This window comes from Apodemus sylvaticus, chromosome 14, assembly GCF_947179515.1.
Source record: "Apodemus sylvaticus chromosome 14, mApoSyl1.1, whole genome shotgun sequence".
Taxonomy (NCBI): domain Eukaryota; kingdom Metazoa; phylum Chordata; class Mammalia; order Rodentia; family Muridae; genus Apodemus; species Apodemus sylvaticus.
In genome coordinates, this window is record NC_067485.1 from 44673897 (window position 1) to 44694953 (window position 21057).

Sequence of the window (21057 nt, forward strand, 5' to 3'; positions counted from 1 at the left end):
GAGTAGGATTCAAACCCACACCTGCATTCAGAGACCAGAATCCCCTGTGGGGCAAACAAACTCTTGAGTATGGTGCTTTCAACCACTCAGCCATCCTAACACTCACCTCAGCACATTAGAATAGTCAATAATTAGGAAGACAGCCTGTTCGTGGTTCTAGTCACAGTACTGGAATGAAAAACCTGAACCTATTTAAAGTGTGAAGCGAATCTAGGGGCGGTGGTGGAGTGAGGAGGAGGGAAATAGGGAGGTGACACACACTCAGACAGTCCCTCCCAGGGAGGCGCTGGCTGTGACTTGCAGTTAGGATGTCCCCGGATCAGAGAGCGGGGGTCGGGGCTATGATGTGAAATGTCTTGAGTTCTAAGAACCGAGTAGAACTTCGGCCAACTCCGGTAGCGCTCTCTCTTTCTGTCAGTGAAATTCGCGGCCCTAGCGCAGCTTCTCGTTGGCGTTTTCCACCCTGATCCTGATGCTCTTTCCACTTTTCTTCTACAGATTTTGATTCCCCAACTTTATTTGATGGTCTGGAAAAGGGCACGTGACCTGAAGGCCCGTGATATCTGACGTGATGAACGGAACGGCCTGAGTAAGGCGTTGTCACCCCTAGTAACAGTGTCTGTTCCAGTCTCTCTTCTGTCCCCTGTCTCCTTTCTGCCCTCGCCCCATTGGTCTCCCCTTTCTCGCTGAGACCTTTGATCCAGCGTCCCTGCTTGACTTTCACAGGGGAGACCTCCCAGCGTCGTAGAAACGATCAGTAAGTCAGCTACTACTGCGCTGCTTGCTACGGGGTCCCTGTGGAGGAAACAGAGGCCAGAGAGGCAGTGGCTGCACACGGTAGATCATTAGCAAGGATGCACTAAAGTCTGAGCGGGCAGGGTGCGATCCACACTCACTCCATCTCAGAACATTGTCACACTCTAGGTGGCTGGATGGAGAGAACCGTGACGAACGAAGCACTGGGGTGAGGGACACCGGAAGGGAAACGGGAGCCGTCACTCCGTGTGTGCACAACAGCACAAGGTAAATGTTTAGAAATAGTAAATCTCTAGGGCTGGAGAGATGGCTCAGCGGTTAAGAGCACCTTTAAAAAAAAAAGTAAATCTAATTTGGAATCCTCATCAATGAAACAACGTTTGAAATATGTTTTTAAGGTAGCGTTCCTTCCCCAGCACAGGGGGCGGGCTTTCTTAGAAGATAATTCAAAATTAACTCATTTTGTTTGCCCACATATGTGGCTGTTGGGGACAGCCCTAGGAACTGGCTTTTCCCTTCCACTGTGTAGGTTCCAGAGATGGAACCTATGTTTCCAAGCTTGGTGGTGAGCACCTTTACCTACTAAGTCATCCCGAAAGTCTTGAAAGAACCTTTGTCGAGGCCTAACTGCTGGAACGCAGATGGTTTGAGCAGAACTATCAAACAACATGTATACCAAGAATCTTTTAAAGCACTGATTCTCAACCTGTGGGTCTCCACCCCTTATGGTTGAACCGCCCTTTCACATGGGTCAAATGTCAAATATCCTGCATGTCACATAGTTACATTATGATTCATAACATTAGCGACATTATAATGACAAAGTAGCAATGAAATAATAATTTTATGGTTGGGGTTTTCCACAACATCAAGAACTTCATTATAAGACTTGTCAACACTTACGTTGGGGAGGGGGTAGTAAATGGATCATATTTCGAAATCAGCTAATCAAATGGACCCCTGGAAAAGAGAGCCAGACTCTTCCCATCTTCTCTGTTGTCACCTTCGCCTGTTGCTTTTAATACTACAGGTATTGAAACTGTGGTTCATGAATGAATGACCTGAGAGAACTAGCTTGGATTAACTAGTCTATCCAGTCCTTAATAAGTTGGAGTGTGAGTCCAAGTGAAATAAACAAATTAAAAACAAAAAATAAAAACCCCAAAGCTCTAAAAACCATAGCTTTGGTGTCTGTCAGTGCAAGAGGAACACCCAGAGTGATGGCAGGCAGCGGCCTCTTTTCCCAGCCCCTGGTTCTCTTGAGGACTCTCCTCAGTTGCTCCAACATTTCTAAACACAATCTCTTCCTCCTTGTTCTACCTACAAGCTGGCAAGGCAGCCTGCTCTCCGAGGGTTGCTGATGAACTCGCTTCTGCAATCATTAATTCTTGGAATAACCTTTATTCTTTCTTCAGTCACAAAAGTTGTTTTTCTTAGCTATTTACTCTAAGTATAGTACGGAGGTGTTGAGATTAACCAGGTAGCCAAGCCAGACTTTTGTAAAGCTCTGGTAGTCCCCAGAGCCAAGGAGTCTTTCAGCTCTTCCCAGAAACTTAAATTACTTCCAGAATTAAATTGTTTCCAGGATGAACAGAAGCACAGTTCCAGAGCTGGAAACTGGCAGGGTGTTGAGTTTTTATTCCAAGGGTCCAGGCTTTCAATTCCTGTTCAGGTAACAAAAATCAATTTTGACTTTGGCAGACTTAATCAGAATAACTTAATTATCATTATAGACATTAAAACCTGGTCTACCTTTACTCGGTTATATCTTCCAACTTGAATGATTTGTGGGCTTTCTGAAGTTTAGAATTGTGGTCATAAAAAGGAAAAGCAAACAAACAAAACCCCTTCAGTTGAATTATTAGCATAGGTATAGGAGAGTTTCTTATTCTAGAGGTAGGATCAGTTTGGTTCTGTTCACAAACAGACTCTGGAGAGCTGGGACTTTTGACTTTTGATCCCAGAATTCTTTGTGTAGGGCACAACCATCATGCCAACAGCTGTGGATGGCTTAAAATCCTAACAAGTTTATGATTGTGTTGGAGCATACACAAGGTCTGCACAAATTCAATCTAGACACAGCCCTAGGGTGAAGTGAGAACAAAGTCCCAACCCTAACCCTGAAGCTGTTTGCAGTTGGTACGCCTCACGCTCAGGTGTAGGTGTTACACCAAATAAACTCTCTGTGTGTTTTTTTTGCTGTTATGGGAGAGTGTATGGTCTCAGAGGAAATACTGCTATTTCCAACTCTCTCTCTTGCTCTCAAATAGTGTGTGTGTGTGTGTGTGTGTGTGAGAGAGAGAGAGAGAGAGAGAGAGAGAGAGAGAGAGAGAGAGAATAAGAAGTTGAGAAGTTGAGTGGATAGGGAGGTTGGGAGAATCTGGGAAGAATTGGGGGAGGGGAAGAATATGACCAAAATAGATTGTATAAAAAATATATGAAATTCAAAAATAATTTTAAAATGTATTTTTTTAAATCATCATATTGGCTATTGACTTTATGTTTTCCTTACAATGACATTCTCCTTACTCCATGATTTAGATAATTTATAATGAATTTTATGTATGTTTGTATATATGTTTGCGTGTGTGTGTGTGTGTGTGTGTCCAGTATTATATGGACTTTTTTGAGACTTTAAGCGGAGTTTGGGCAAAAAGCGGTTTTAACCTGATGGATGGTGGATATTCAGATGGTGGGTTGTTCTTCTGGCAAGTTGAGCATTGTCTCGGGTAGCTCTGGAAATCACAAGCTTGTCTGTCCTATAAACGTTAGATGTGATGTTTGTATGCTCTAGAGCCCTATAGAAGGAAAGGGGGCTTGTAGATAATTGACAGAAATATAGTCAAAGACTTTTTGAAGAGTCAGAGGTCTATAATCCTATAGCTTGGGTGACACCCATGGAGGAGGATAATGGCCAGTTCTAGGCTGGCTTGGGCTGTAAAATTAGAGCCTATCTCAAACAAACAAACAAAATAAAAATAAAATAAAATAAAATAAAATAAAATAAAATAAAATAGAGCCAGGATTGTAGACCTCTTGGCTGGCATGTGTAAAACTCTAATTTTTTTTCTGAAACACTGGAAAAAAAGGAAAAGGTGATGTGTGGGGGTGGGGAGTATGTAAATGTGACTTTTTTTTTTAGAGCAAAATAATTAAACATTTAATTTGCAGCAAAATGATAACCTAAGATTTGATTATCCCATAGTTTTCCATTCATAGAAATTCTGACGTGGAAACTGATGTCTTAGCGTTACAGATACAAGGAGAATGGTCACGAAGTTTGTGAGCCAGTGGCTCTGCGCCCCACAGCCCAGCTCGCTTCGCTACTGCCCCTCGCGACGCGCCCCTCTCTCCCCGCTGAAGAACCCCGCGGCTTCAGCTCCCAGCGAACCCTGGGGAGGGTTCTGAAACAGATGAACCCAGCTGAGATCCAAAGAAGATGGATGAACGTTCCCCTCGGAAAGGCCTTAGGGCTGTCCTAATCCGACGGGGTGTTGTGATCTGATTCAAAACAATTGCAAAAACCGCAAACCCAGACAGAACTCATTTGGTGACTACCGGACGGGCCAAGCTCATCAATCTTGGTGTCCCAAGACAGAAACAAGAAGAAACCCACTTGTGGGTAGACTCCCCGTCGGGGAATCGAACCCCGGTCTCCCGCGTGACAGGCGGGGATACTCACCACTATACTAACGAGGAGAACGAGAATGAATCTGAAGAAGTTAAGAGAAGTTCAAACCAAGGGATGTTTCCTTCCCCTCTTGCTTCCTTTTCCTTCCTAACAGCAAAGAATAAAAGATAAAGCGTTGTGTGCATAAGCTTAACAAACAATATCAAATAAACATTAAGAGCTTTAAAATTTGCCGAGAGAGACAGAGACAGAGAGAAGATTATGGGTCCAAGAGTAGTGACTCAAGCCTATAATCCTAGCACACCGGAGCCAGAGGTGGATGGAAATCTGTAAGTCCGAGACCAGTCTACATAGGTTCCAGGCTAGCCCGGGCTGCAGAGACGTATCTCCAAAAGACAAAGCAAATAAAAGATGGATTGTAAGTGAGGAGGGAAGTGGGGCGGAAGTTTGCTTGTGCACTGTTAAGAAAGAAATAAAGAGCTGGAGAGATTGTTCAGCCAGTAAAAGCTAAGTTCACAACCCCACATAGCAAACTATATTTTCTTATTAGATATTTGCTAACAACAAACTATTAAATGCTGACGTGTCTAAGGAAAGGACAAGAACCAGGCTCACGGCTGAGAGAGGTACTAAGCCAGACGATTAACACACGGAAAACACAACTTTCTAAAGATGCTAGAGTAACAGATTAGGCCCCTTCTAAGAAAGACACAGCTGGCCTAAATAAAGGGAGAACTATATTATCATGTTTATGAATACAAAAAAATGAATACCTCACAGACATTATATCTTCCCAAATGACTATACCTATGCAATATTATTCCGGTTAACTTTATTTTCCCCCTATCTTTTATTTTATTTTTGTTTGTGAGGCAGGTTCTCTCTAGTTCTATGTAGCTGTCCTGGAACTCCATATGTAGACCAGTCTAACTTCCCTGCCTCTGTCCCGAGTGCTGGGATTAATGGCGTGCACCTCACACTCAGCTATCTAACTTCCAAAGAAATTTCCCAAGAATTTAGTAAGCTGGTTGTAAATTGTTGCTGTATTATGTATATACTATATTATATTTCTGTCATTAGAGTACATCCTTCCGTGTGTTGAAAGGGTTTACTTCGGAGCTGGGCGTGGTGCCGAGGGGCTGGAGAGTCTGAAAGGTCCCCGGTCTCTCTGTTCTTCTCCCTAGTGTGGTCACCTTGGATACGCCTCCTTCGCCTGTCCGTTTTTTAGGGTGGCTCTTTTAATTGACTTTTTGAGAATAAGTGGCAGGACCTCAGCTGGCACAGGTTATAACCCCCAAGTGTGATAACAATGACCGTGAAATGACAAAGACACATTTTTGGGGTGTCTGTCACTCACAGTGGTTTGACTGTGAACAGAGAGAAGAGACCCCTGCTGCTGGTGGTGGTGTTTACTCCAGGGATATTGTCCTGTTTCCGCTTCAGCAGCAGCATGTGCTGCTTTTTAACCTTTGCTTGGTGAAGGAGAAAATGAGCGTCGCCGCCTTGAAGTGCAGCTTTGTTCTAACGAAGTAATCTGAACAACGATTTTGAGATAAATTGTTTGGAATAAAACTTCCATTTTGAATAGTGGGTCACATAAAGCTTACATTTTAAGACCTCCCTGGGTAACTAACTTCCTGCTTCAGGGAGGGTAATTTGATTGGATGCTAAAAGAATTACATATGCATTAGTCGTTTCTCCCAAAAATCCAAGTTCTAACAATTAATCCTGAAAATCTGTATCCAACATAAAAGATATTAATTTTTTTACTCTGTTGTTACCCGAGAATATTGAAAATAACATGAATGGACAAGCATAGGAGAATGTTTAAATATAATAGACTGACGTTTCTGAGCCTTGGAGGACTTCCACTGCTATAAAATCAAACAGCGAGAGGCAGCATAGATGAGTCTCAGCAGAAGACAGGGGGATGGGCCATTCAGTTCCAGTCTTAGCTACAGACAGACTGGGAAGCCAGCATAGGCTACACGAGACTCATAAAGAAAGGAAGAACAAAGAACAGTGAAAATAAATGCCTCTGATGTGCTATCTTTGGTCTCAGACAGAAGAAATTCTTAGACTATATCTTTGTATTTTTTCCTCTATTAAAATAAAGATACAGGATAAAGACTCAGTGACTGGGATGATTCTTCTGGGTGAATGGGAAGGAACTGGAAAGCGGAGAAAGAAAGGGAGGGGTGTGACGCCGCCTTCTTTATCTTTGCTCTTCTAACTTTGGAAATGTTACGTTTCATGTATGTATAAAAGTAACACACTAGAATGAGGGACACAGTGCAAGTGACATGGACTGAATTCTTTCATTTTATTTCTCTTCTTTTTTAAAGACATTTTGTAGCCCCAACTGGCCTCCAGCTTGTGGTAATCCTTCTGCCTCAGTCTCTCCAGCGCTGGGCTTGGGCCATCATGCCTGGCTAAACCTAATTATTTCAAATGAAATAGAATGAGACTGAAAGTGAGCGCAGTGGACTTGTGAACAGAGCGCTTGGCTAAAGCTCCTGCTACCAGGCTCAAGGTCCGAGACCCACGACGCCGAATCCCCGGCACCTTTGCTTTAAGTGACCTGGTCTGGCAGATTGCACAAAGAAGTATGGCCTCAGAGGCCAAGATGAGTCACTTCAGAGGGTTTTGTTTTGTTTTGTTTTGGAGACAGGTTAACCCAGCTCAATGTGGCCTGGAACTCAGTGAGTTTTATTTTATCTCTATTAGTATATGCTAATTATACAGAATGAATTTCATTGTGATGCTTTACCTATGTATGCAGTCTTCGCTGCCCATTCCATAGCCTTCTGCTAACTCCTAGGAGCCTCATTCCAAAACCAGAGCCATAAACGGAAGCTAAGGCTTCAAGAAACATGGTATTCCATAAAAAGCAGCCCCTCGCGCCCTGGAGCCCAGGGGTCTAAGGAGCAGGCAGTCCGTTACACTTCAATGAGCAGATTTAGGGAATCTGGTGCCAAGCCTCCCCTCTTCCCTACTCTTCTCTTCAAACACTGGTCCTCAGACTCCGCTCAAAAAAGAACTTCTTTTCCGCCTGAACAGGGACTTGAACCCTGGACCCTCAGATTAAAAGTCTGATGCTCTACCGACTGAGCTATCCAGGCTCCTGAAAGGACCTCTTCCCTTATGATAAAAGTGATTGATTATTCACTAAAATCCACACAATGCAAGAACTCAGAGTTTATGTGTGTCTGTGCCCGGCCGCCCAAAGTTGCAGTTTTCATATTCTGAGCAACAGTACAATAACCAAACCTTCTTGTTATTTCCTGGAATTCCGTTCCAAACGTTTATTAGTTGCACAATTATCCTGCATTTATCTCGGGGAAGGCGACGACCAACTTTAGGGAGATACCCCCCTCAGGAGCCCTTAGGTTATGACCCAATCCTGCTCCTTTTCCAACTCTACAGAAGTCAGGAGGAGTCGTGGCGGGGGCCGGTGGTTGTAATTCATCGTTATCTATGCACTTTCAGACTTGACAGTTTTCTGAAAGCTTACAACCCCGAAGCTCTAACCAAGTTCAGCATGTTTGTTAGATTTTTAAATCTGGTTTGGGGTTTAGTATTCCAGACTGAGCCCAGGGCCTGGTACAAGCTATGAGAATGAGCCGGAGCCAGAGCCTCGCCAGTGTTAGTTTTCAGTCAAGAAGCTCTGGACGAGAGGCAGAGATGGTCAAAGAATCTGCAATACAGAAAATAAGCACCATAGGTTCTCATTATGTTGTGATTCTTTAAAACGTTGAAGATTTCGGTATCGCCCAGTTTTCTGTTTGTGCAATCCCATTTCTTTTCTTTTCCGATTGGTCTCAAATAGTTCGGACAAAGCATGACGCAATGTAAAGGGAAAGAAAAAGTAAACTAGCAGAGGATGGTTTCGATCCATCGACCTCTGGGTTATGGGCCCAGCACGCTTCCGCTGCGCCACTCTGCTATATGGTACAGTTCTTTCCCAGTTATATTATCAATGCACATATTTCGATCAATTCTTTTCTATCTGCTTTCTGGAATTTGTATCTTTTATCTGGGGTTCACCTTAGGTTTTCTTTCCAAGTTGTCGTTTAAAAAGATCCGGGCAGTGGTGGCGCACGCCTGTAATCCCAGCACTCTGAGAAGGCAGAGTCAGGCGGATTTCTGAGTTTGAGGCCAGCCTGGTCTACAGAGTGAGTTCCAGGACAGCCAGGACTATACAGAGAAACCTTGTCTCGAAAAAACCAAATCAAAAAAAAAAAAAAAAGAGTAATGTGTCTTTGCAATCTACTTAAGAAAGCCGGACACCAAATACTTTATTAGTAATGGTATTGCATTACTTTGAACTGTTCAGAATACAGATCCACCCTCACACACAAGAGCTTTGGATGCTCTTGTTTTCCCTAGACATTCAGAAGGCCTGATTGTCACTTTGCTTTGCCCACACTGCTTTGCTTTGAGACATCTGAGATACATCTCCCTACAGCATCTTTATACACATGCACCATTATTTTGTTCCCTCCCTACTTGTCTCTTCCGAGTCCCTCTCCCTTCTGTTCTCATGACAGATGCACTACCTGTTACCTTCTGTATGTGTGATCCCCGACTCTCTCTCTCTCTCTCTCTCTCCTCCTTCTTTTTTGCTTTGTTTTGATTTTTCTTTTTTATACAAGGTTTCTTTTTGTATTGCTGGCTGTTCTAGAATTGGATCTGTAGACCAGGCTGGCTTGAAACTTCTAGATCTGCCTGACTCTGCCTCCCAAGGGCTGGGACACCATTGCCTGGTAAGAGTGTTATTTTCAATGAACCCCGGCACTCCCTTTTCTCCTCCTCCTCCTCTTCCTCCTCCTCTTCCTCCTCCTCTTCTTCTTCTTCCTCTTCTTCCTCTATTTCTTCTTCTTCTTCTTATTTATTTATTTATTTATTTATTTCAGGGTTTTCCTGTATTCTAGGGTAGCCTCAAACTCAGGACAATTCTCCTGCCTTAGCCCCTGAGTGCTTGGATTTTTTTGGAGAAGCAGGTTCTTATCTGTGGAAGACACTAGCAGTCCTACGCGTCTGCTGGTTAGGTTAGGTTTCTTTATCAGGAGCACAGCTGAGATAAAGGGAACAGGAAATGGGAATGTTTCTGGGAGTCTTACACACATCCTTAAAAAAAAAAAACAAAACAGAAAAGCTTGTCAGTAGCAAACGGTGCACTGTCGCACACTGTATTTTCTGAGTCTCCATTTCATAACTCCTTTTAGCCACTAACTTTACAAAACATATAGTGTTCTCTTCATTCTTGTTAATTTCAAACTGCTGGCTTTCATCACTGCTAAGAACAAATAAAACAAAACAACCTATGTCCTGAGATATGTTGAGTTCAGACTTGCATAATTTGCAATCATATCCAAGAACTACACCGCTTTGGCTTTTCTTGTGTTTGCTGATATCTACACTTGTAAGCTCATTTTTACTGTTTCCATGGTCACTGAGCTGTGTCAAGTCACTTGTTTTTATACTGCCTTTGCCACATCTTCATTAAATCTGCACATTTTTACAACTGCAAATGTGTGAGCTAATACTTTCATTATAGCTTCACAGTTTGAACTTGAAGGATGTGATTCAGCTTGGTTAGTTAAATGATTCCGAGAAACTGCCTTCTAAAGGCTGGAGTTCTGAACTTCTATTCAGTTAGGAGCCTTTCACATTAATTTCTTTTTCCACAATTATTTCAACGTCCACTTCCTTCAGACTCTTCCATTTCTCCTTTCTGGTTTCTGTAAGAGATGTGACATCTGTCCATTTTTCTTCTCCTACATACAAATGTTGGTGGTTTTGTACTGTTAGCATTTCTTTTCTTCTGAATTTCTTTGGATGGAATCATCAGAGTCTCAAGTGACATTTTTACGGACGTTTGTTATATTTATCTAAGAAAGTTGTCTTGCCGGTAGCTGAGAAAGAGAGAGCAAACAATTGAGAAAAGCAGGGTTCTAAGGAAATGGAATGGCTGGGTTGGTGGCACGGGGATGGTGTGCTTGCTGAGAGCTGGAAGGCATCTGTAGCAGGAGAGGAGAAGAATGGGCTACGACACCAGCTTGGACTTTGAGACGTGCAGCAGGTGCTTTGCTGCTGAAGCAGTCTGGCACCATGGGCAGGCATATGCCCCTCTGCCCTACTGTTTAGTATCTGTGCCCCTGTGTTCACAGATCTCCCACGATCTCCATATTTCCTGCTATAATCTTAGTATCTTTCTTCTGTATGTTCCTGGCTGTTTCCCTAGATGGAATTCTAGAGGATTAAATGATAACTCAGCAGCAGGTAGAGCTTCTGCACAGGATTCCCAGCTTGGCTCTCTTTGAGATTTAGCCTTATTTCTTCTGCTTCTTGTTACTTCTGTGGGAGATACTAGCCCAGGAATCTCTGAAGCACGTGGTTCTACTTGAGAAGCAACTGCTTTATTAAATGTTCACGTTGAAGGGTTATCTACTGCCTTTTCCTAACACTGGGCTGAGGGATGAGTACAGTTAGGATCTGCCTTTTCCTAGTTATTACTATAATGAGATCCTGGGCTTTAAGCACAGAGGAGTGATTAGAGGCCTCTGATGCACTGGTTCAGTTGTCTCTGGGGTGAGCCTGTAGTTCTGCTTTTCCTCTTTTTAGAGAGGACTAAACTTTGCTTCCCAGTAGTCTGTTCTTCTGTCATTGTAGAGTTAGGAGCAGAACTGTTCTGTTGGGAACTTTCTGGGGTGGCTTGGAGCCTGGTCCAAGATTGTCTAGTCCAGGACTTACTTTTATTAATCTAACGTTTGTCAGGTCTCAAGGAAACTCCAGATCCTCAAACCCCACAAGGCAGTCCAACTATCCAGAAATGAACTCAACCTGGACACTAACAGGATTTTTATTGGTTAGATAAAAGCCAGCATTCCTCAGGAACCTGTGAAGCGGATTCCCCTCTACCAAAAGGAGTCATCATTTGTCCTTACTTCTGGCAGAAGGGACCTATGGCTACTCACAGAGCCATCTCTCCTATCACACATTTCAAAGTCCACGCCAGTGTCCTCGCCCGTCTCACCTCTGTGCTTGCTCTAAATTCCTTCCAGCTCACTCACAGGCCCTCCCCCACAACCCAGCTGCGTTCTCCTTATAACTTTGCTATTTCCATTTGTTCTCTCTCTCTCTCTCCTTTCTTCCTGCTTCTCTCACTGTGTTTCTCCCTTTCTCACATCTAACCCTGGCCATGTCCAGCCTGCCGGGCGTGTTTGATCTCTCTGCTCTGGACTCTTCCAGATGCCTCTGGCTGTTCTTTCTCTCTTGTCTACAATAAAAACCTCTCACCATACCTCAGAGTGGTCATATAAGCAGTTTATTCAACTATATTCTTTGTCTTTTTTTTAAAGCACAATGTTTCTGTGAGAGAGTAGGGGCTAGCCTACTCTCTGGTGGGTGGACAGAGAAGAAGAGAGGCCATGGCTAGGTCAGAAGGGAAGAAAACGTCCAAACTGGCCAACTTCCTTCTCACCCTCCTGACCTCACTGACACGAAATCCTCTTAGTTGAAAACAAAAGCCTTGCTCTCTTGTCCCCACCATTAGGCGGGTGTTGGACCAGCACAATAAGTTTGGGGCTTGATCAGGATGTGTTATACATAATTGTCAAACAACCATCGATCTTTCTTCAAACTGACCAACTCTAAAATAGGGGAGGAAAGCTGCACAGAGACTTTAAAACTTGAGAAGAAACTGGATTTGTTTGTTTGTTTGTTTCTTGTTTGTTTGGTTTTGGTTTTGGCCTTCTTAGTTTCCCCTCCTTCCCTTTGATTTATAGGTTTTTCCCCCTCTGTGTATCTCCTGCATGTGTCTCCTCACCCCCCATAACCGCCTTCCTTCTACTGATGACTCTGTTTGCTGCTGCCTGCAGTATTTGAGAGATTTTTCTGCTGCTATCTATTGCACTCAAGATTTCTTCCTTTTAATTGTCAGAGAAAATGAACCTGAGTAAGGCCTGTAGACTGTATCATCTAAGTAGCCCAGGCTAGACTTTAAGACCTTCTCTTCAGCCTGGATTGCAAGTATGGGCCTGTGTGTGTGTGTGTGTCTGTGTGTGTATGTGTGTGTGTGTTTGGCCGGTTATACATTTCTAATGATGGACAGTTTCCCTTTTTACTTCTTGAGACATGACTTTTGGAAGCATCATGTGCTCATAACCTCTTTCCAAAGGGGAAAGGGATCTTACTCAGGAGATAAGAAAACATCCATTCATACCATATGTTTAAAATAGAAGGAACTTGGGCCAATGAGACAGCTTGGAAGGTAAGGTACTGGTGGCCAAGTCATTCCCAGGACCCATGTGTTGGAGGGAAAGAAACGACAAGTTGTCCTCTGGCCTTCACATGTGTCCTCTCCAAACAACAAAGATAATAAACCAAGGAAAAAAACTTTAAATCTGTGTGTCTCCCAGCATTCCTACCACTGGATATTCTTATTTAATGCCCTTTACTAGTAAACTGGCAATTTTTAATGTTATCACTCCTTCCCCAAATTTGGTGATAAAGTGGAAAAGCAAGTTTGACATTTTTATAAGCTAATTTTCTGCTTTTTGACAATCATCACGTTTTATTCTTCTCTTTTCATATGTAATTTAGTAGCCCCATGTTAAAGAAAGGTCCTAAAATGTAGATGCCTCCTGAAGCCCTGTGAACACAATAGAAAACTAAAAGTTTAAAAGATAGTGAGGAGGGGCCCTTACTGTGTTCATATTTTTGAATGCCTGGTTTCCAGTTGGTGGAACTGTTTGAGGAGGATTAGGTGGCCTTGTTGGAGGAGGGATGACGTTAAGGTTTCAAAAGCCCATGCCATTCCCAGCTAGTATTCCGTCTCTGTCTCTCTGTATCTGTTTGTGTCTCTGTCTCTCTGTCTCTCTCCCCTCTCTCTCCCCCCCGCCTCTTCCCTGCCCCTCCCCGCTCTGTCTCAAGCTTATAGATCAGGTGTAAGCCTTCAGCTCCTGTTCCAGCACCACGCCTGCTCGCTTACTGCCCTGGTCCCTGTCATGATCGCCATGGATTAATGGTCTACAACTATGAGCCCCAAATTAAATGTTTATTTTATAAGTTGCCTTAGTCATGGTGTTTTTCTCTGTAAATAGAGAAGAATTAAGACAGTGCTACACACCAGTGGGATGCAGAAGAGGTGGAGCTAGCAGGAGGCTCACAAATTTGAGGCCAGCCTGGGCTACACATTTTAATCTCTACAAAGAGATTAAAGGCTCTATGTAACTCTGGAGCTACATAGTATGACTGTCTCAAACAAGCAAGTAAGTGAACAAACAACAACAACAAAATAAAGTAATAATAATTTTTTTTAAAGGAGGAAGAGGGCAGCCAGGCACCGTTGGGGTTAAGGAATTTCCACACAAACCATATGAACTTCAATCCCCATTCAGCAAGAATACTTTATGGAGCACATACCCCAAGACTAATTGATCAGGATCTCTTAATTGTGGTACCAATCTGTCCTCAGGGAAGGCATTTTATAGGAAAAAACAGGTTCAAAAGGTTTAAAAGCAAGCAGTGAAGTGATACAATGTTTTTGGCTAACTAGATAAAGTATTATCAGCTATCCTTTGAGCCGATTGGTTGAACTAGGAAGTTCCAGTACGGTTAACAGAGGACAAGTGATCCAACCATAATTTTGGCTTATTCGTAGCATTCTTCAGTGTCAGCTATGGATAATTCTGGGAAGTGGAGTCTGAGAGCTTGAACTTAATTTCATCTTAGAGCAAAACGGAGACCTAAATGAGTCTTTAAAGTAACTCAAGGTAGATGGGCATATTTAGTCTATGGGGAAAGGTCATTTTTCTTGGAAGAAATTAAAAATGCGCTTATATTAAAAGTTATCTATTTTTGAAAAAGACTTATTTGTGTATTTTATGTATTTAGGTGCTTTGTCTGCGTGTACATCTGCAAACCAGAAGACTGCATCTAATTCTATAGCACTACAGCTGTAGATGGTGTAGATGTGGGGGCCACGTGTGTGTGCTGAGACTTGAACTCAGGTCTCTAGAAGAGCAGTCGGCTTTCTCAACTGCTGACTAACCTTTCCAGTTCCCGAAAGTTATTATTATTATTTTCACATGTATTTACTCATACGTGTGTACTAGGGCATACATGTGGAGGTCACTGGACAGCCCTGGGCTGGGTGGTTCCCAAGGATGGCGCTCATGGCAAGAGCCATCTTTCCAGCCCTGTTCTTGATTATTCTAAGTTTAGGTATAAAATATCCCTTTGTTCCATGATCAGCTACAATGTTGAGACTTGTGAGGCCTGAGTCTTTGTTGTTATAATCCCCTGCATATTTCCCTCATTCTCTAGATATCTGGGCTCAAGGCATCTCAGAATGCTGAGTGTGGTTAGTGTCCGTTGTTAACACCCCCCTCTCCTCCAGGCGCCACCTGGGAGCGTATAGGCTAGTTACCACATGCAGGTGCAGATTCAGTTCAACAATATGTAATACAAAAAGGGCCTCTGCACATCTCCCATACTCCATCAGAGAGAGTAGGATCACCAAGCAGTTCAAGGCCAGTAAGGTGGAGGCCAATTTGGGTTCCAATCCTGGGTTGCAATCCTGTTGCAAAAACCTAAAGTAACAGCAACAATAACTTAAAATTACTTAAAATTTACAAGCAACACATATAAAAATGTCTAAACGGCAATGCGGTGTCAGCTGTAGACATGACTCCTTTTTATTTTCTTCATTGTGTCTGCATGAAGAAAGTTGGTCACATCTATAACTCTTGGTCCTGTATCTCAGGAGTCAGGAATCAGGAGTGGACAGGCTATTCCTGTCCCTAATAATTATGAGGTGTGGCAAGAATCACGCAAGAAAAAATACAGGAAGAGCTGCTGTGGCAGGTATACAATTACCTGGGGAGCAAAGCAAAGCAACAAACAAGCTCGCCCTGGCTTTCCTACTGGTACTTCTGCTTGCGTCTGCCGAGTGCTGGAATTTACAAGCATGAGCTACCACACCCAGCTAGCAAATTTAACCTCTATAGTTAGGGTCCCCAGAAATAAAAGGAAGTAGTGTGTGTCACAGAGACATACTCTCTGAAATGATCCTCTGAAGAAGGTCAGGCACGAGAAGCTACCGGTATGCACAGGACTCAGTCCTTTGTGCGCGCTGCACAAACGAGGGCTGGTGATCCTCAGGTTTCCTTCGAGAGCGCTAGACCAGCAAGCTCTGCAATCCAGAATTGGCTTTTCAGGTGAGATGACTATGGTTCAGGAGGGAAATTCGGGAAGCGGGGAAGCGACCTCGGTATTTTCCAGACTGCGGAGGCGGGCGTCTGGCTCCAGCAGGTGCGCAGGAATGCCGCGAGTCTGTCGGTTAGCTTTCGCCTTCCACAAAACCCTTTGGGTGAATGCTAGTGCCAGTTGAACTCGGAGTGGGGTAGGGGGTGGGGGTGGGGGCGGGGGAAGTCACGTGGACGTTTCCGAATTCCTGAATACTCTACAAAGGGAGGATGCTTTCCGCGTCAGGCGCGCTCCCGCGCATCCCTCTGTAGAGTGTGCACAGCCATCACAGAGAAAGCATGCTCCAGTGGCGCAATCGGTTAGCGCGCGGTACTTATACAGCAGTATATGTGCGGGTGATGCCGAGGTTGTGAGTTCGAGCCTCACCTGGAGCATGTTTTCTTCCCTTTCCGCCCCAAACACGTTTGGAAATGCATTTTTCCTTCCTAGAAAACAAGATATGGTAATATTTTCCATAGTGAGAACACATAAAGTCCTTTGATAAAGGGCATCTGAACCTGTACGTTTTCTAGAAAAGCAGAAAGAGGCTCGTCGTTTCCCCCTCCCCCACTCAGTCCTAGGACAGGTTTGTTCAGCTTTTGGCGTCTGAGTCAGCACCTGGTAATGCCATCACTGGTCTTCTGTTCTGCTAGTTTCACAATGCTTGCTGTGAGGCCTAAACCTACAGTTGTGTTTAGCCCCGCCTTACCGCCTGTTTTAGAAAAGCCTGTCTGGATGACCACCCTGGAGTGGAGAGGCTGAGGCAGGAAGACTGCCCGGAGATCCAGGCCAGCCTGGGATACAGAGTGAAATAAACCTAACCATCCCAGCTCCGTCCCTGGTCAGTTTGGCTCATGTCAACATCTCCATAAAAAATACTTTATCAGGTAATAAAGAAAATGACAAGATCACAATCCAACTAACAAGAATGAATTAATCTACATACAAATGAAAACGTGCTAACCCTTGGAGATGCCATTCTGGGACAGACAGCTGTGCTCAGTTATTCAGAATAAGAATATTCTTCTGCCTCACATCAACGTCCCTGATGCTTCCGAGCAGGATCAAGATGGGTTAACTTTAGCAAACTCTACCTGCATATCTTCCGTTGGGCGTCTTGATACCGGAGTAGGAAATTCCATTCTTAAGTGAGTGTGCTCAGAGTCTCAAAAGTTTGAGTCCCTGGTGACCTGCGCCTGCGTGGTTACCAAAAGAAACAAACCACACAGGCATCTCTCCCTGTGGGACCCACAGCCGAGGCACCTTAGTCCTGAGACACTGATGTGCCTGCTGCCCGTGCCTCCGAGTAGATCCCTGCTCTGCTGTCTTGCCGCATGTCTGATTAATTCTTCATAGACCTTCTTATGTCTTTGGGAATTCCCTTACAGACTGAGCATCACCATCTGGTCAGCTCTGGTCTGCTAATTCCTTTCCCAGAAAAGGAGGCACGCACATGACGTTTATTGTTCACCTGATATCATGTAACTTAAAACTTAGGGAGTGAAGTGAACAGTGTTTTCAGAGTGATAGGAAGTTACTAATAACTTATGAGAGAGGAAAGAAAAGATAGTTAATATATGTGTTTATACACACAAAAGTATTCATAGCAAAACAAAGGAGAAAGGTTTATGAAAATGAGAGTCTTTCGTCTGCTTTTTGATTGTTTTGAGACAGGGTCTCTTTATATAGTCCAGGTTATCACTATGTGTCTAGGCTAGCCTCAGTTCACAGAGATTTGCCTGCCTCTGCTTCCGAGTGCTTTGATTCACGGTGTGCACCACCTCCTGCTGCTCTCTTGCTCTCCCTTCCTGCTCTGTCCCCTCTCCCTTCCTCCTCTCTCTCCACATGCTCATGGCCAGCGTCTACTCCTCTACTCCTCTACTTCTCTGCTTCTCTTCTCTCTCTGCCTTTCTCTGGCTCCGCTACCCTCTTAACTCCCCTCCCCAGGCCCTGAATAAACTCTATTCTATACCTTAAAAAAAAGGTGCACACCACTATACCTGGCTGTTTTATTTTGTTTTTCGAGACAAGGCTTTTCTGGAGAACAGCCCTGGCTGTCCTGGAACTCTATAGACCACACTGACCTCAAACTGACAGAGATCCAACTGACTGTGCCTCCAGTGTGCTGGGGTTAAAGGGGACTATCACAACCTCCTAGCTTTTTAAATATTCTTCAGTTATCTTTTGTACGAATGGATGTATGTCTGCGTATCACATGCAGGGTAGAGGAAGGTGTCAGGTCACCTACAACTGGAGTTTCAGGTGGTTGTGGACCTCCATGCATGTGGTTACTAGGAATTGAAATAAAGTTTTATGGAGGAGTATAGGTAAGCAATCCTACCAATCAGAGTCTTCTCTTCAGTAGCTCATCATGTATGTGATCATAACTGCTACTTTATAATACCTTCCTCCAGTTCTTTCTGTGTCCCTTGGACTTTTACTAAATGTTTTTTTTTTTTTTTTTTTTTTTTTTTTTTTACTAATAACAGATCTTTACTTTCATTTTCCTGATGGGTCTGGGCATCAGCTCTAATCACAAGGCACAGTACTTCTAAGAACTAGCCTAAAGAATCTCTTGTGTTCTATACACACTCTCCTTACCCTTTAGTGGATTAATAGTCCAGAGTCCTCTTGGTTGTCGGGGTAAACTATTCTAGTCAAACCAGCTGCCTTCTTGGTCTGTGGGCAGAGACAGGCAGATCTCTGTCAGTCTGAGGCCTACTTTGTCTACATAGTGAGTTCCAGGCCAGCCAGGGCTACATAGTGAGAGACTGTCTCAAACATAAAACTTTGTATTTGTGTCACCACAGCCATTTTATTTATGAGCCCATGGATAGTGACATGGGTGACGAGGGAAGTTGCCTGGTGGCGCTCACAGGATAAGTCATGCAGGAATAGTCTAGTCAGGAATATGGAATTGATGTCAAGAAAAGCTGTAGGCATAGAGTAGAGCAGGCCTTCGAGAAAGGCTGTGTATGCTACAGGACTCGGAACTGCAGGAACAGGCTGTGCAGTTCCATTGGCACCCAGGTGATTCCGCCCAAGCTCCAGGGGCTATACTGAAGTTACAGCACTTGGTGTTTTCTGTGCTGGGCGTTGGTCTTACATTGCTTTGGTCTTTCCTGCTATGCACACACTCCTCCTTTTTGGAATGTGAATGCTTATTCTGTGCCATTGAACATCAGAATATTGCATTTTATTTTGATTGAACAGGAGCTTACAGTTACAGAGATTGCCTGGATCTCAGAAGTGTCTCCATACCAATGATTTTGAACAGTGCTGGTACTATTAAAGATGGTGGGGACTTTTGACATTGCACTGAATCTGTTTTGCATTATGAGATGGGCAGAACATTCTGGTGACAGATGATGCTTTGGTGTCAAGATGACAAGGGTAGAACTATGACAGTTAAATCTTGATTGTCAACTTGATAGAATGTAGAATCACCTTGGAGACAAATCTCTGTACATGTAGTCATGTGATTCCTCCAGAAGACGCACGTAGCCAGTAGCTGGAGACCAAACGTTTGAATGCTCGGACACCATACCTTACTGGATCTGTCCCTTCTTTTCTGGGCACCATTCCAATGAGAAGTTTTCTAAGTCACTAGATTGTGGCTAGAGTGGCATACCTAAGTAAGGAATGTGCTGTGTGCTGCCTCCCAAATGCAAAAAGGCCTGAAGGTATCGGGCTTCTTTTTGGTTCTAGGAGGGTCAGGTGCAGTTACTTTTCTTCTTACTCTGATCAAATACCTCACAGGAGGCAGCTTAATGGAAGAAGAGTGTGTTTTGGCATACAGTTCAGTTCCCTGTCCTGGCCCAATGTCAAATTCCTGCCAAGCTTCTAAAGCTCTCCACAGTGCGGCTCACATGTGGGGAAGTCTTCTCCCTTCAGTTAATCTCTATAAAATTCATCACAGAGTCACTGCTGTGCGACAGTGTTGGGGAGGTGTCATGGTGGGACCAGTTTCCACTCCTGACCCTGGCAGCAGACTGCTTGCTCACACCTTGTTGTGTCAGGAAGCAGAGATGGCTGTTGTCACCTGGCTCTTTTCTCTTCCCCACTTTAGTTAGTTAGGAACCATAGCCCATGACTCAGTGCTGTGACTAAGCCAGCTCAGGCAGTCAACAGGTTCTCCAGGGCAGGAGTGAGGATTAAAAAGAAAAAAGGCAATTAGACAACACTGTAGCATGACCCCAGCCAGTTCTGAGGCTGAAGCAGCCTTATCTTTACACACACACACACACACACACACACACACACACACAGTTAGAATAGGTGCCATGTAGATACAAATAGATGTGTATCTAGATGAGTCCTTAAATAAGGCAGTTTCTGTAGAAATTGAGGAAAAAAGAGCTTTTATACCATTTTAATTACATACAAGTAATAAGGTCAGTTCTAGGTTAAGGAACAAGCAAGACAATAAGCACAAATAGTCAAGGAACAAGCAAGGCATCAGACAAAGTCCCTCGATCACTGTATCTAGGGGCTTATCAGGATGGCCAAGATATCTGAGCCTTCTTCCCAGTCACAGTCCAAAGTCCAAAGTTAAACTCTTGCCCGAAGCCTACTTCTTTGTTCTGCCCCAAATCAGATTCCAGGCCGATTTTACTTCCGTTTCCTGGTCCATTATCAGATTCCTGCCGGAAGCCTACTTCCCTGTCCTGGCCCAATGTCAAATTCCTGCCAAGCTTCTAAAGCTCTCCACAGTGCGGCTCACATGTGGGGAAGTCTTCTCTCTTCAGTTAATCTCTATAAAATTCATCACAGAGTCACTGCTGTGCGTCATTGGTGCTCCAGGTGTTTCCCAATCTAGCTGCGATACAACTATCATGTCATTTAAAAAAATTCTTTGATTAGAACAACTCTGCAAATATCAATTCTTTTGAATTGAACACAGAGCCAAGCATATTGCTGTCGGCAGACATATCTAAGAGAAATTCCCACAGGTTCAGAAAATATTACACTCAGATCCAGCCTCCCTCCAGAGCTTTTTATCTTAATATAGTCATCATGCAAACATGCAGTGAGTTTTCACTCCCTCTTGTGTTTTCTAGATGTTATAACAGGGATGGGAAGAACCTAAATCCTATAAGGAAGACAGAAAACAAACAATGAACACCCCGTGCATAATGGCTCTAGCCTGTGATTCCAGCACTTAGAAGACCTAGGTAGGAAAATCCAGTGTCAGGGCAACCTTGGAGCTATGTATCAGGACCCTATGTGAAAAGTGTATAGTTCACACAACACACACACACACACACACATGGTTAGAACAGGTGTCGTGTACATACAAATAGATGTGTATCTAGATGAGTCCTTAAATAAGGCAATTTCTGCAGTTTCTGTACGGGAAAAATAGAAATAGATTAATAAAGCATAGAATATTATGAAGTGCTACTTCTCTCTCTCTG

At 43.7% G+C, this 21057-nt stretch overlaps 4 non-coding genes across 4 annotated transcripts; 1 reads left to right on the forward strand and 3 right to left on the reverse strand.

The window, feature by feature from the left end:
- Positions 1–4383: 4383 nt before the first annotated feature.
- Positions 4384–4455, reverse strand: Trnad-guc (transfer RNA aspartic acid (anticodon GUC)). The gene has a single exon. It is a non-coding gene; the product is annotated as a tRNA-Asp (tRNA).
- A 2981-nt stretch (positions 4456–7436) lies between these two features.
- Positions 7437–7509, reverse strand: Trnak-uuu (transfer RNA lysine (anticodon UUU)). The gene has a single exon. It is a non-coding gene; the product is annotated as a tRNA-Lys (tRNA).
- Positions 7510–8261: 752 nt separating this feature from the next.
- On the reverse strand, positions 8262–8333 carry Trnam-cau (transfer RNA methionine (anticodon CAU)). The gene has a single exon. It is a non-coding gene; the product is annotated as a tRNA-Met (tRNA).
- Positions 8334–15941: 7608 nt separating this feature from the next.
- Trnai-uau (transfer RNA isoleucine (anticodon UAU)) lies at positions 15942–16035 on the forward strand. The gene is made up of 2 exons: positions 15942–15979; positions 16000–16035. It is a non-coding gene; the product is annotated as a tRNA-Ile (tRNA).
- Positions 16036–21057: the final 5022 nt, after the last annotated feature.